The sequence below is a fragment of the Microtus ochrogaster genome, unplaced genomic scaffold (assembly GCF_000317375.1).
Source record: "Microtus ochrogaster isolate Prairie Vole_2 unplaced genomic scaffold, MicOch1.0 UNK20, whole genome shotgun sequence".
Lineage (NCBI taxonomy): Eukaryota > Metazoa > Chordata > Mammalia > Rodentia > Cricetidae > Microtus > Microtus ochrogaster.
The window spans coordinates 149,614-158,999 of NW_004949118.1; positions in this window are offsets into that span (position 1 = coordinate 149,614).

A 9,386-nucleotide genomic window follows, 5' to 3' on the forward strand; every position below is an offset into this window, starting at 1 on the left:
GATCTTCAGAACCTTATTCTGAGTTTATTGACCGCCTTCTACAGGTGGGAAGTCGCATTTTTGGGGAAGTGGATTCAACTATGCCAGTCGTTAAACATTAGGCCTTCGAAAATGCAAATAAGTTCTGTCAGGAAGTTTTATGCCCCCATAGAGATGAAGATTTGAATGACTTTATCCTATTATGCAGAGACATTGATGGCACCCACATGATGGGCCAGGTAATTGTTTCTGCCCTTAAGGAAGGCCAAGGTGGAGCTAGGCCTAGGAATTGTTTTCAATGTGGAAGGTCAGGACAGCTCAAAAGGAACTGCCCTACTGGTAAAGGAGCAGTTAATCAGCCTAGAGGAAATCCAGGTGTTTGCCCAAAATGCCAAAAGGGAGTTCACTGGGCCAACGACTGTCACTCTAAGACGGACAGTCAAGGATATCTCATCCCCAGGTCAAAAAACGGGGGGAGGGGCCTGCCCCGGGCCCCAAAACACAAGTGTAGGGGGCCATGAGCGGAGTAGCGGCTCCCATCAGATTCATTCCTCAGAGAAATGCCTCACTGTCAACGACCTTGTACGAGGCACCTCAGGAAGTGCAGGACTAGACCTCTGTACCTCCGCCAGAGCAGTATCGACCCCACAAATGGGTGTGCAGGCCTTGGGGACTGGAGTATTTGGACCTATCCCAGAGGGTTCAGTAGGTATAGTTTTGGGTAGAAGTAGTTCTGCACTCAAAGAAATAAAAATTTTACCAGAAATTATAGACTGTGATTATACTGGAAAAATTAAAATTATGATTAAAGCTGGTATGGGAGTCCTTGTCTTCCCTCAAGGAGCGAGAATAGCTCAATTAGTGCTTTTACCCATGTTTCACTCTACCAATCCTTTCTTTAAACTAGAACGAGGGGACAAGGGATTTGGCTCCACAGGATCCCCTGGAGCTTTTTGGGTTTCTAGTTTAGAGAACCGCCCCACATTTACTTTAACAGTCAATGGGAAAAGGTTCCAAGGCCTTCCTGATACAGGGGCTGATTCTTCAGTGGTTGCTAAAAAGCACTGGCCTGCAGCCTGGCCTCTACAGCCAGCCTCTACGACCTTGCAGGGAGTAGGAACAGCCAGTTCTCCAGAGTGCAGTACTCAATATTTAGATTGGGAGGACGAAGAAGACCATAAGAGCATTTTTAAACCATTTGTCCTAGAACACCTTCCTCTTAATTTATGGGGAAGAGATGTTTTGCAAGCTATGGGAGCAGTCCTGACCACTGAACCTGTGCAGTGTATGCTATCAAAGCAGGGCTTTGTCCCTGGTCCGGGTTTGGGCAAAAATCTGCAGGGAGATGTGCAGATTTTAGCAGACAAGAAAATAATACAACAGTCATCTGGACAGCGTGCAGGGTTAGGAAATTTTTCCTAGGGGCCATTGCAGAGCAGCCAGAAAGCATTCCTATAAAATGGAAAACTGAAAAATCTGTTTCGACAGAGCAATGGCCCCTGAGTAAGGAGAAATTACAGGCTGCTCGTACTCTAGTCCAGGAACAGCTAGAGGCAGGACACATAGTGCCATCCACTTCTCCCTGGAATACCCCTATCTTTGGTATTAAGAAAAAGTCTGGTAAATGGAGGTTGCTACAAGATCTTAGAGCAGTAAATGATTGTATGGAAATTATGGGGATACTCAACCTGGGTTGCCTCAGCCTGTGGGTATTCCTGCAGGATATCATCTTTTAGTTATTGACCTGAAGGATTGTTTTTTTCACCATTCCCTTGCATCCAAAAGACTCTGATAAATTTTCTTTCAGTGTACTGTCTGTAAATTTCAAAGAACCATACAAGCACTACCAATGGGTAACATTGCCCCAGGGTATGGCCAATAGTTCTGTAATTTGCAAAATGTTTGTGGCCCGCGTTATTGCCCCTATAAGGTATAAATATTCTCAACTGTATATAAGTCATTATTTGGATGACATCCTATTAGCTGGACAGGACCCAGAAATAGTTCTTGAGGCTTTTGCTGACTTGCAAGAATGCCTAGCACATGCTGGGTTAATTATTGCTTCTGAAAAAGTACAACAACAGTTTCCATATCAATACTTGGGGCATCAGCTGTTGCAGACAGGAGTAAAACCGCAGAAAGTTACTCTTCGCCTAGATAAACTACAAACTTTGAATGATTTTCAAAAATTGCTTGGAGACCTAAATTGGGTCCCGGCCCAGTCTGGGAATTCCTACTGGAGACTTAAAACCACTTTTTGACATTCTGCAGGGGAATCCAGACCCAACCTCCTTTCGTGAGTTAACACCTCAAGCAAGGCAATGTATTACTTTAATTGAAGAAAAGCTTGCCTCTGCTCATATTAATTATATTGACTATAGTCACCCACTGCTGTTGATAATTTTCCCCTCCAAGCATAGTCCTACTGGAGTTTTTTGGCAGCAAGGACCCATCCTGTGGGTACATGAACATGTGTCACCTGTAAAAATTGTTATCACATATCCATCAGCTGTGCTACGTGTTATTCAGAAAGGGTATAAGCTTAGTTTGCAAACTTTTGGAATGTTACCTGATAAGGTTATTACACCATATACCCAGGCAGAAATAACTTGGTTGCAAAATTTTGCTGAAGATTGGACCTTACTTTTATGCACTAATCCCTGCAAGTTAGACAATCATTATCCTTCTGATAAGTTAGTCACCTTCTTTAAAAATCATCCGGTATGTTTCCCTAATGTTATTTCTTTGCACCCTCTGGCAGGGGCACGAAATGTGTTTACTGATGGATCTTCCACTGGGAGAGCTGTAGTAGCCTCCCCTCCTGATTTTGATATTCAGTCTGTTAATACTAACTCTGCTCAGGTGGCTGAATTGGTTACTGTCCAGATGGCCCTAGAGAAATATGCTGATATTCCATTTAACCTTTTTACTGACAGTCAGTATATAAGCAAAATTCTTGCACCGTTGGAAACTGCAGCTTACATTACCTCTGTATCTCGAGTCCAGATGCAGTTATTGGCTATTCAAACTTTGCTTTGGGCCCGATCTGTACCCATTTACGTAGGGCATTTGCGGGGTCATACTGACCTCCCTGGTCCTTTGAGTGAAGGAAATGCTTTGGCTGATCAGCTTACTCGTCAAATTTATGTAGTGAGTCAGGAATCTTATAAAGCTGCAGAAAAAGCTCATAATAGTTTTCATCTCTTCCAAATCATTAGTGTTTCCTTTGGGAAGTCAGATCCCCCCTTATGAAGGAGAGAAAAAGGAAATATATTTTCTTTACCTATCACAAGGTCATGACTAATGCTGTATAACAAAGAGGTTACTAGAAGGTTAATATAAGTTTATTAATATGCTTACATAACACAGGAGACTTCAGACCAAAGGCTAAGAATATCTTCAGGTAGCACCCAATACCTATAGGGAAGACTTCCCTATTTTACTGTAATTTTTTGGTTTTGGGGGGTGGAGGGCAGTTGTGTAGACAATGACTGAGGATAAGAGTCTGCTCTCAGGGCAGTAGGGAAGGGGTGGGACTTGGCAACACCTGTCCTTTCAGGTTTGTGTTGACTCTTAGCAGGGTAGGGCTTTCTGTGATAATTCTATTTCCAGGAATCGCAGGTCAAAGAATTCTCGTTAGGGCCTGCTTTATGTGAACGGTAGGACACGAGGAGAGCAATCTCCTTACTTCCTTCAGCTAAAAGTACACAACAGGTAACGGTGGCATATGTGGAATACTGTGTAGATGGAAGTGTCTGTATCACCTGGTCCCACAGCCATTCGGTCCCAAAGAAACACACAGAGGGAAAATTCCCTGCCTGCACTTTAAAAGGCACTTTCACTACAGAGGACTCTGGATCATAGCTCCCCAACCCTTCACTAACTTATAAGATGTCTAACTTGATCATGGGAGGAGCAAACCACCTAAAACTGTACCTCAGTGTTTATCTGCTCGCCTGGTTATGTCTAAACTCCTGGAGAGCAAGAGCCACAGCGCACTCAGGGTTAGTTCACCTGTCTGCAGGGTGCTAGAGGTTAAACACAGGGCTGTGCAGTTGCTAGGCAAGTGAGTGCTCTGCCCTTGAGTCCTGTTCGGGTCTGTTAACTATTTATACGTGTGTGTGTGTGTGTGTGTGTGTGTGTGTGTGTGTGTGCGCGCGCGCACACACACCACACTGTAGGTGGACATGGTGGACAAAAGTGAGAAAAGGAGTTTTTTAAAAAAATATTTTTATTTCATTGCCTGCATGTATGTCTGTGTGAAGGTGAAAGATCCCCTGGAAATGGAGTTACAGACATTTATGAGATGCCATGTGGGTGCTGGGAATTGAACCAAGGTCCTCTGGAAGGGCAGCCAGTGCTCTTAACCACTGAGTCATCTCTCAAGTCCCAGTATTATTCAGTTTTATAATCATTGCATATTACAATTGCACATAAAATTCTTTTAATTAACCTGTATTTATTCTATACAATGATAAATTTCTGTACTCTCCAAAATATTGGTTTCCAAGTTGATAATATAAGCAATCATATTCATCTCTCTGGTTGTAAATAATTTAGTTGTGGGGGGCATGAAAACCTTTTAAGTGTGGCAACTCAAGAGATTATAAAAAAAAAAAGTTCTGAGTTCCTAACCTAAATGTAATTTTAAGTCACATGAAGCCAAATCTGAATTATTTTCTAAAAGAAGAGAAAAGAACTTGTTTGAGGATGGAAAGAGGGAACAGCTCTTTTGTCTTAGCTCTATTCTAGACATGACTAGACAGGATACTGTTGACACACCCAGAGGCATGGATGATGAGAGAAGAAATAGAAAGAAGCTGCTACTCAGCCTAGAGCATGACCCGTAAGACCATAGGTGGTGAGACAGGACCACTAACCAGAAAGAGCAAGGAGCAGGCACTGCCGCCAGCACCGTGGAGCCACCATGCTGCCCCAGACAGCCTACATCTGACTTCTGACTCCTGAGGAAACATCCTAGAACTTGTTGTTTGTTTGTTTTATGAAGTTAGGGATATAACTCAACCCTGGCTATACAATAAATTTAAGGACAGTCTGGAAAATGACTCAGAAACCAAGTAAAACAAAATAAAAAAGGAGGTTATGTACACGAGTGTATACACATGTGTGCACACACAAACCATCTATCCTAACCACGTGAGTAAAAAGGAGGTTATGTATATGAGTGTATATACATGTGTGCACACACAAACCATCTATCCTAACCACGTGAGTAAAAGCACATGGAAGCATTCACACTCCAGTAGCAAAGAGGATTCTTTGTTATAAATACCTATCGTCTTTACAAACCAAAAAGCAAAAGCAAGCTCCTTGTAGAGACGGCTGGTAGATCATTTTAAGAAGGTAAATAAGATACCTAAGCATTTTTAGGATAATGCAGAGAACCTCCTCCGGCAATACTAAGCTGACTCTCAAAATCTTTTTTTTTTGACAATATGTGCCAAATAAAACTCAATATTTGAAACATTTAAAAATTTAACCTAGATGAATGATATATGCAGCCTCAAAGGGAAAAATAAACTATTAAAAGCACTGAGGAAAGTTTTCACTTCCACCAATGGAGAATAATTCATACTTCTTCCATCAACTGTATCTACTCATATAAGAAAATACCTTTGATCTTTTACCTACGGGTAGGCTGTATAAATATATGCACTTCATTCACAAGTGAACCTACCCAGGAAAGGAGAAGGAAGACAATCAGCTCTCTCAGAAGTGAGGAGTCCTACAGTGTATTTCCAGAAGAAGGTTGGAGCTACATCTTCTGAGCCTGCTTAATACTAAGGCCTGGGAAGTGCAAAGTTACAGATTGCTAAAAGGATGTTGGGAGGGAGGGCGACTAAACATACTTACTGTTCTTAAAGAAATAATAGTCTCCAAAAAAACGTGCTACCTTCCTACCTTAGAGTAGCTTACAGAATAATAACAGAACCTGCAACGAACAGAGTACCATTATTTTGAGATTATCATTTGCTTTCTACAATGCCTTGGAAAGCAGTAAATACATGAAGACACATGACAGCAATTGTTCAATCCCTGACAGTATTAAAATTATATTTTAACCTAATTTCTGGAAAGTTCTGCAGAAGTAGACTAAAAAACAAACTAAAATTTAATGTGGAAAAGTCTAGTGAAACAGCAATCAAAACACTAAGAAATTAACAGTATCCAAAGTATACTAACTAAAAATTCAAACGTCTCCACATCCATTTTTCAGACAAGTAAAGCTTTCCTGGAATAGGTCGTTGCAATACAAGATTTTTCAAGGTGCCTTTCCATATGAACGGAGCTTGTTGGAATAAAACCTCTTCAGGAGCTGCTTCATCACAGCTCCAGCTCCAATTTCCTCCGACTCCAACATCAGTGTAAGAACAGTTCCCATAAACAGGGACAGGAATGAGGGTACAGAGGAGCATCCATTCTTTTTCGTTTGGGGGGGGTGCAAAACCAACCAACATAAAGGTCGTCCAACGATGTCATCTGCACCTATCCCCCTCTCCCACGACAATCCCGCAAAGCACTTTTAACCTCTTCACTCTGCTCCCTGGTCCTTCAGGTCCTCGGAGTCGGAGGAATCCGAGGTTTCTCACATCTCAACCCCGGTTGCGGAGGCAGTGAGCTCCGGATTCTACAGGAGATGAAGGAGGACACGAATCTTTAGAGGGCAGATGGACGAGGCCCTGCGGAAACCCGGAGGCTTGCAAACTCGTGAGCAAGAGAAACCCCGCGGGATGGAGAGGCTGCTGTACCTGTTCGGGGATGGGGACAGAAGAGACAACGGGCACACTCGCTCTAAGAGACGCGGAAGGGCGTGAACTCGGCCAGAGCCAAGCCGTGAAGCCGACTTACAGTTCCTTCTCCCGGCTGGATCCCGCAGGCTGCAGGCTTCCTCCACCGCAGCCGCCTCCCTCTCGCGGCGAGCCGGTGACCTCTGGTCCACTGCGCGCCCCGTCCACCGGGAGCCAGGAGCACAGCGCAGCCGCCCCATTCTCCCCGGTTGCGCCCGCTCTCAAGGCAGGAGGAAGGGCCGTGGCGCAGGCAGCTGCCGCTCAGTCAAGTCCAGCGCCTGTTCGTGCGCGCCCAGCCGCGGCCCCCCCGGACTCGCCCCGCCAGCCTCTGGCTCCGCCGCCGCCCACACCGCGGTGACCGCTATCCGCTCCAGACGGCCGCAAGTGCCGCGGACCAGCATGACCGAGGCCCCCACAGAGCGACCCGGAGGGTTTGCCGCCGCACACCTGAAGCAGGATAGGGCGTAACCCCGGAAATCATTTCCCAGCGCCAGTGCCCACAGTGGGGAGGTGCGGGCTGAGGTCTTCGGAGTCCCAAGTCCGTGGAGGTTGAAGGGCGACGGGGGCCGAGGAAAGGGAAGGACGGTGGAGAGCCCAGACCCGAAGGGGAAGGACGGTGGAGAGCAGGAGCCCAGACCCGAACTCCCGGGGCGGCGGCTTCTGCTGACCACCGAGGGGCTTCCTGCAGCAGGAAGTTGGGTCGAGCCCCTGGTCCTCTTACAAAAGCAGAGAAATAAGAGGGTGGCGGCTCCTCAATGCGCCTTCTTGTCATGAGTTGATTGAAACAATAATTAGTTTGCTTTAAATTCTGTGTAGAAAATGAACAGCTACTTCATTTCTTCTGTAGGTAATTTCTAGAAAGCATTGTTTTTTGTAATTGCCATGTATTTTGTACAGTGTCTCTACAGTCCAATGCCTTTTAAAGAAGATTGCCGTCTTTAAGGCATCCATATATCTTATCGTTTATACTTTATTATGCTTTAGTTGTTTATCGAAGATGAAAATAATTGCTAAACAGGAATTTTTGAGAAAAGGCTCTTTTTTCACTTTCTGTAAGCAGTTCTTCTGCATGTAGTGGCTTTCCATGATGATCTTATTAAAATGTTTGAACTGAAAAAAATCCCATGGACTGTAGAATGGGAATGAATCTTTACTCAAAACTTAAAAGCAAAATGAAATGTTTTCATCCTAATGTTTCAGTGTAAATTCATTGAAATACCTTAGTTTCTTTGGTAGAAAATCAATGAAAACTTCTGTAATTAAAATTTTTTAATTAAAAAATATTTGTGAAGAATACTTGTTAAGATCTTATACTAAATTTTATTTGAAATGCTATACCTGACTGGTATTTTAAAAGAATTTAATTTTGATAATTATAGCGTGTTAAACTGAACAAAATTGGGGGGGGGCATATTAAAAGTAGTAAAAACCACAGTGGGAGGTGATATGACTAAGACAGGATAGAATACAAGTTCCAGTTCAGAGTAGGAGGAAACCGTGGGCTTGTGAACGGGAAGAAAGCAAATGCTGAAGGCAAATCACAGCACATTTAGTATGCTATTTTCCCCACATGTACTACAGAGAAAACCAAATTTCCCTTCCCTTCTTCCCTACTACCCTCTTCCTTCCAAACAGCAAGTCCTTTTCTGCCTTTGTTCAGATCAGCCTTCAGCATGTCTTTGGTCTTGACCCAGTGTACCTGGCACGGGCTTGGTACTTGCCTGAGATCTTGTATTGCTTACTCGTTTTTCCCACACCTAAAATACTTTACTTTCTTCACCTTTTAAGTTCTATCCTATTTAAAATCCAATTCAAATTCTTTTTATTTTTTTCAAAATACTGCTTAAAATTTCCTTGGACTAGATTTGTATCTTTTCTCTTTTCAAATAATTTTTAGAGTTTACTATTTTGATCATTAAAAATTTGAAGTACCAGAGAGATGGCTCAGTAGTTAACAGCACTGGTTGCTGTCAGAGGAGCCGGGTTCCATTCACGGTGCCCACATGACTTACAACCATCTGAAATTACAGTTCCAGGAGGTTCAAAGGCATTACATGCAAATGATTCACAGACATATATGCAGGCAAAGCACTCATACACATAAAACGGATTTTGAAACATACTTACCTATCCTAATCGTACTGATTTGCTATGCTAGCTATCTACTTAAAACTTACAGCATTCTATAACTTACTCGGTGTAAGTTTTTTTATGACTTAATTTCGGATTCTTTGGTGTTTTTTATGCTGTTATTTGGTTTGGTTGTTTCCCATGGTGCTAGCAACTGAACCCTGGGGGTTTTGATGCATATACTTCCAAGTGAGCTACACCTTCTGCCCCAATTTTGAACTAAAGATCATATCTTCTGATTTCTAACTTTTGTACTTTTTTTTCAGGTCTCCGCCTCCCACCCCTTTTGGTTTTTCAAGACAAGGTTTCTCAGTGTAACTTTGGAGCCTGGAAATTTCTCTGTAAAACCAGGCTGGCCTCGAACTACAGAGATCTGCCTGCCTCTGCCTCCTGAGTGCTGGGATTAAAGGCATGTGCCACCACTGCTGGGCTAACTTTTGTACTTTTTTTTGGGATAATTATGCCATC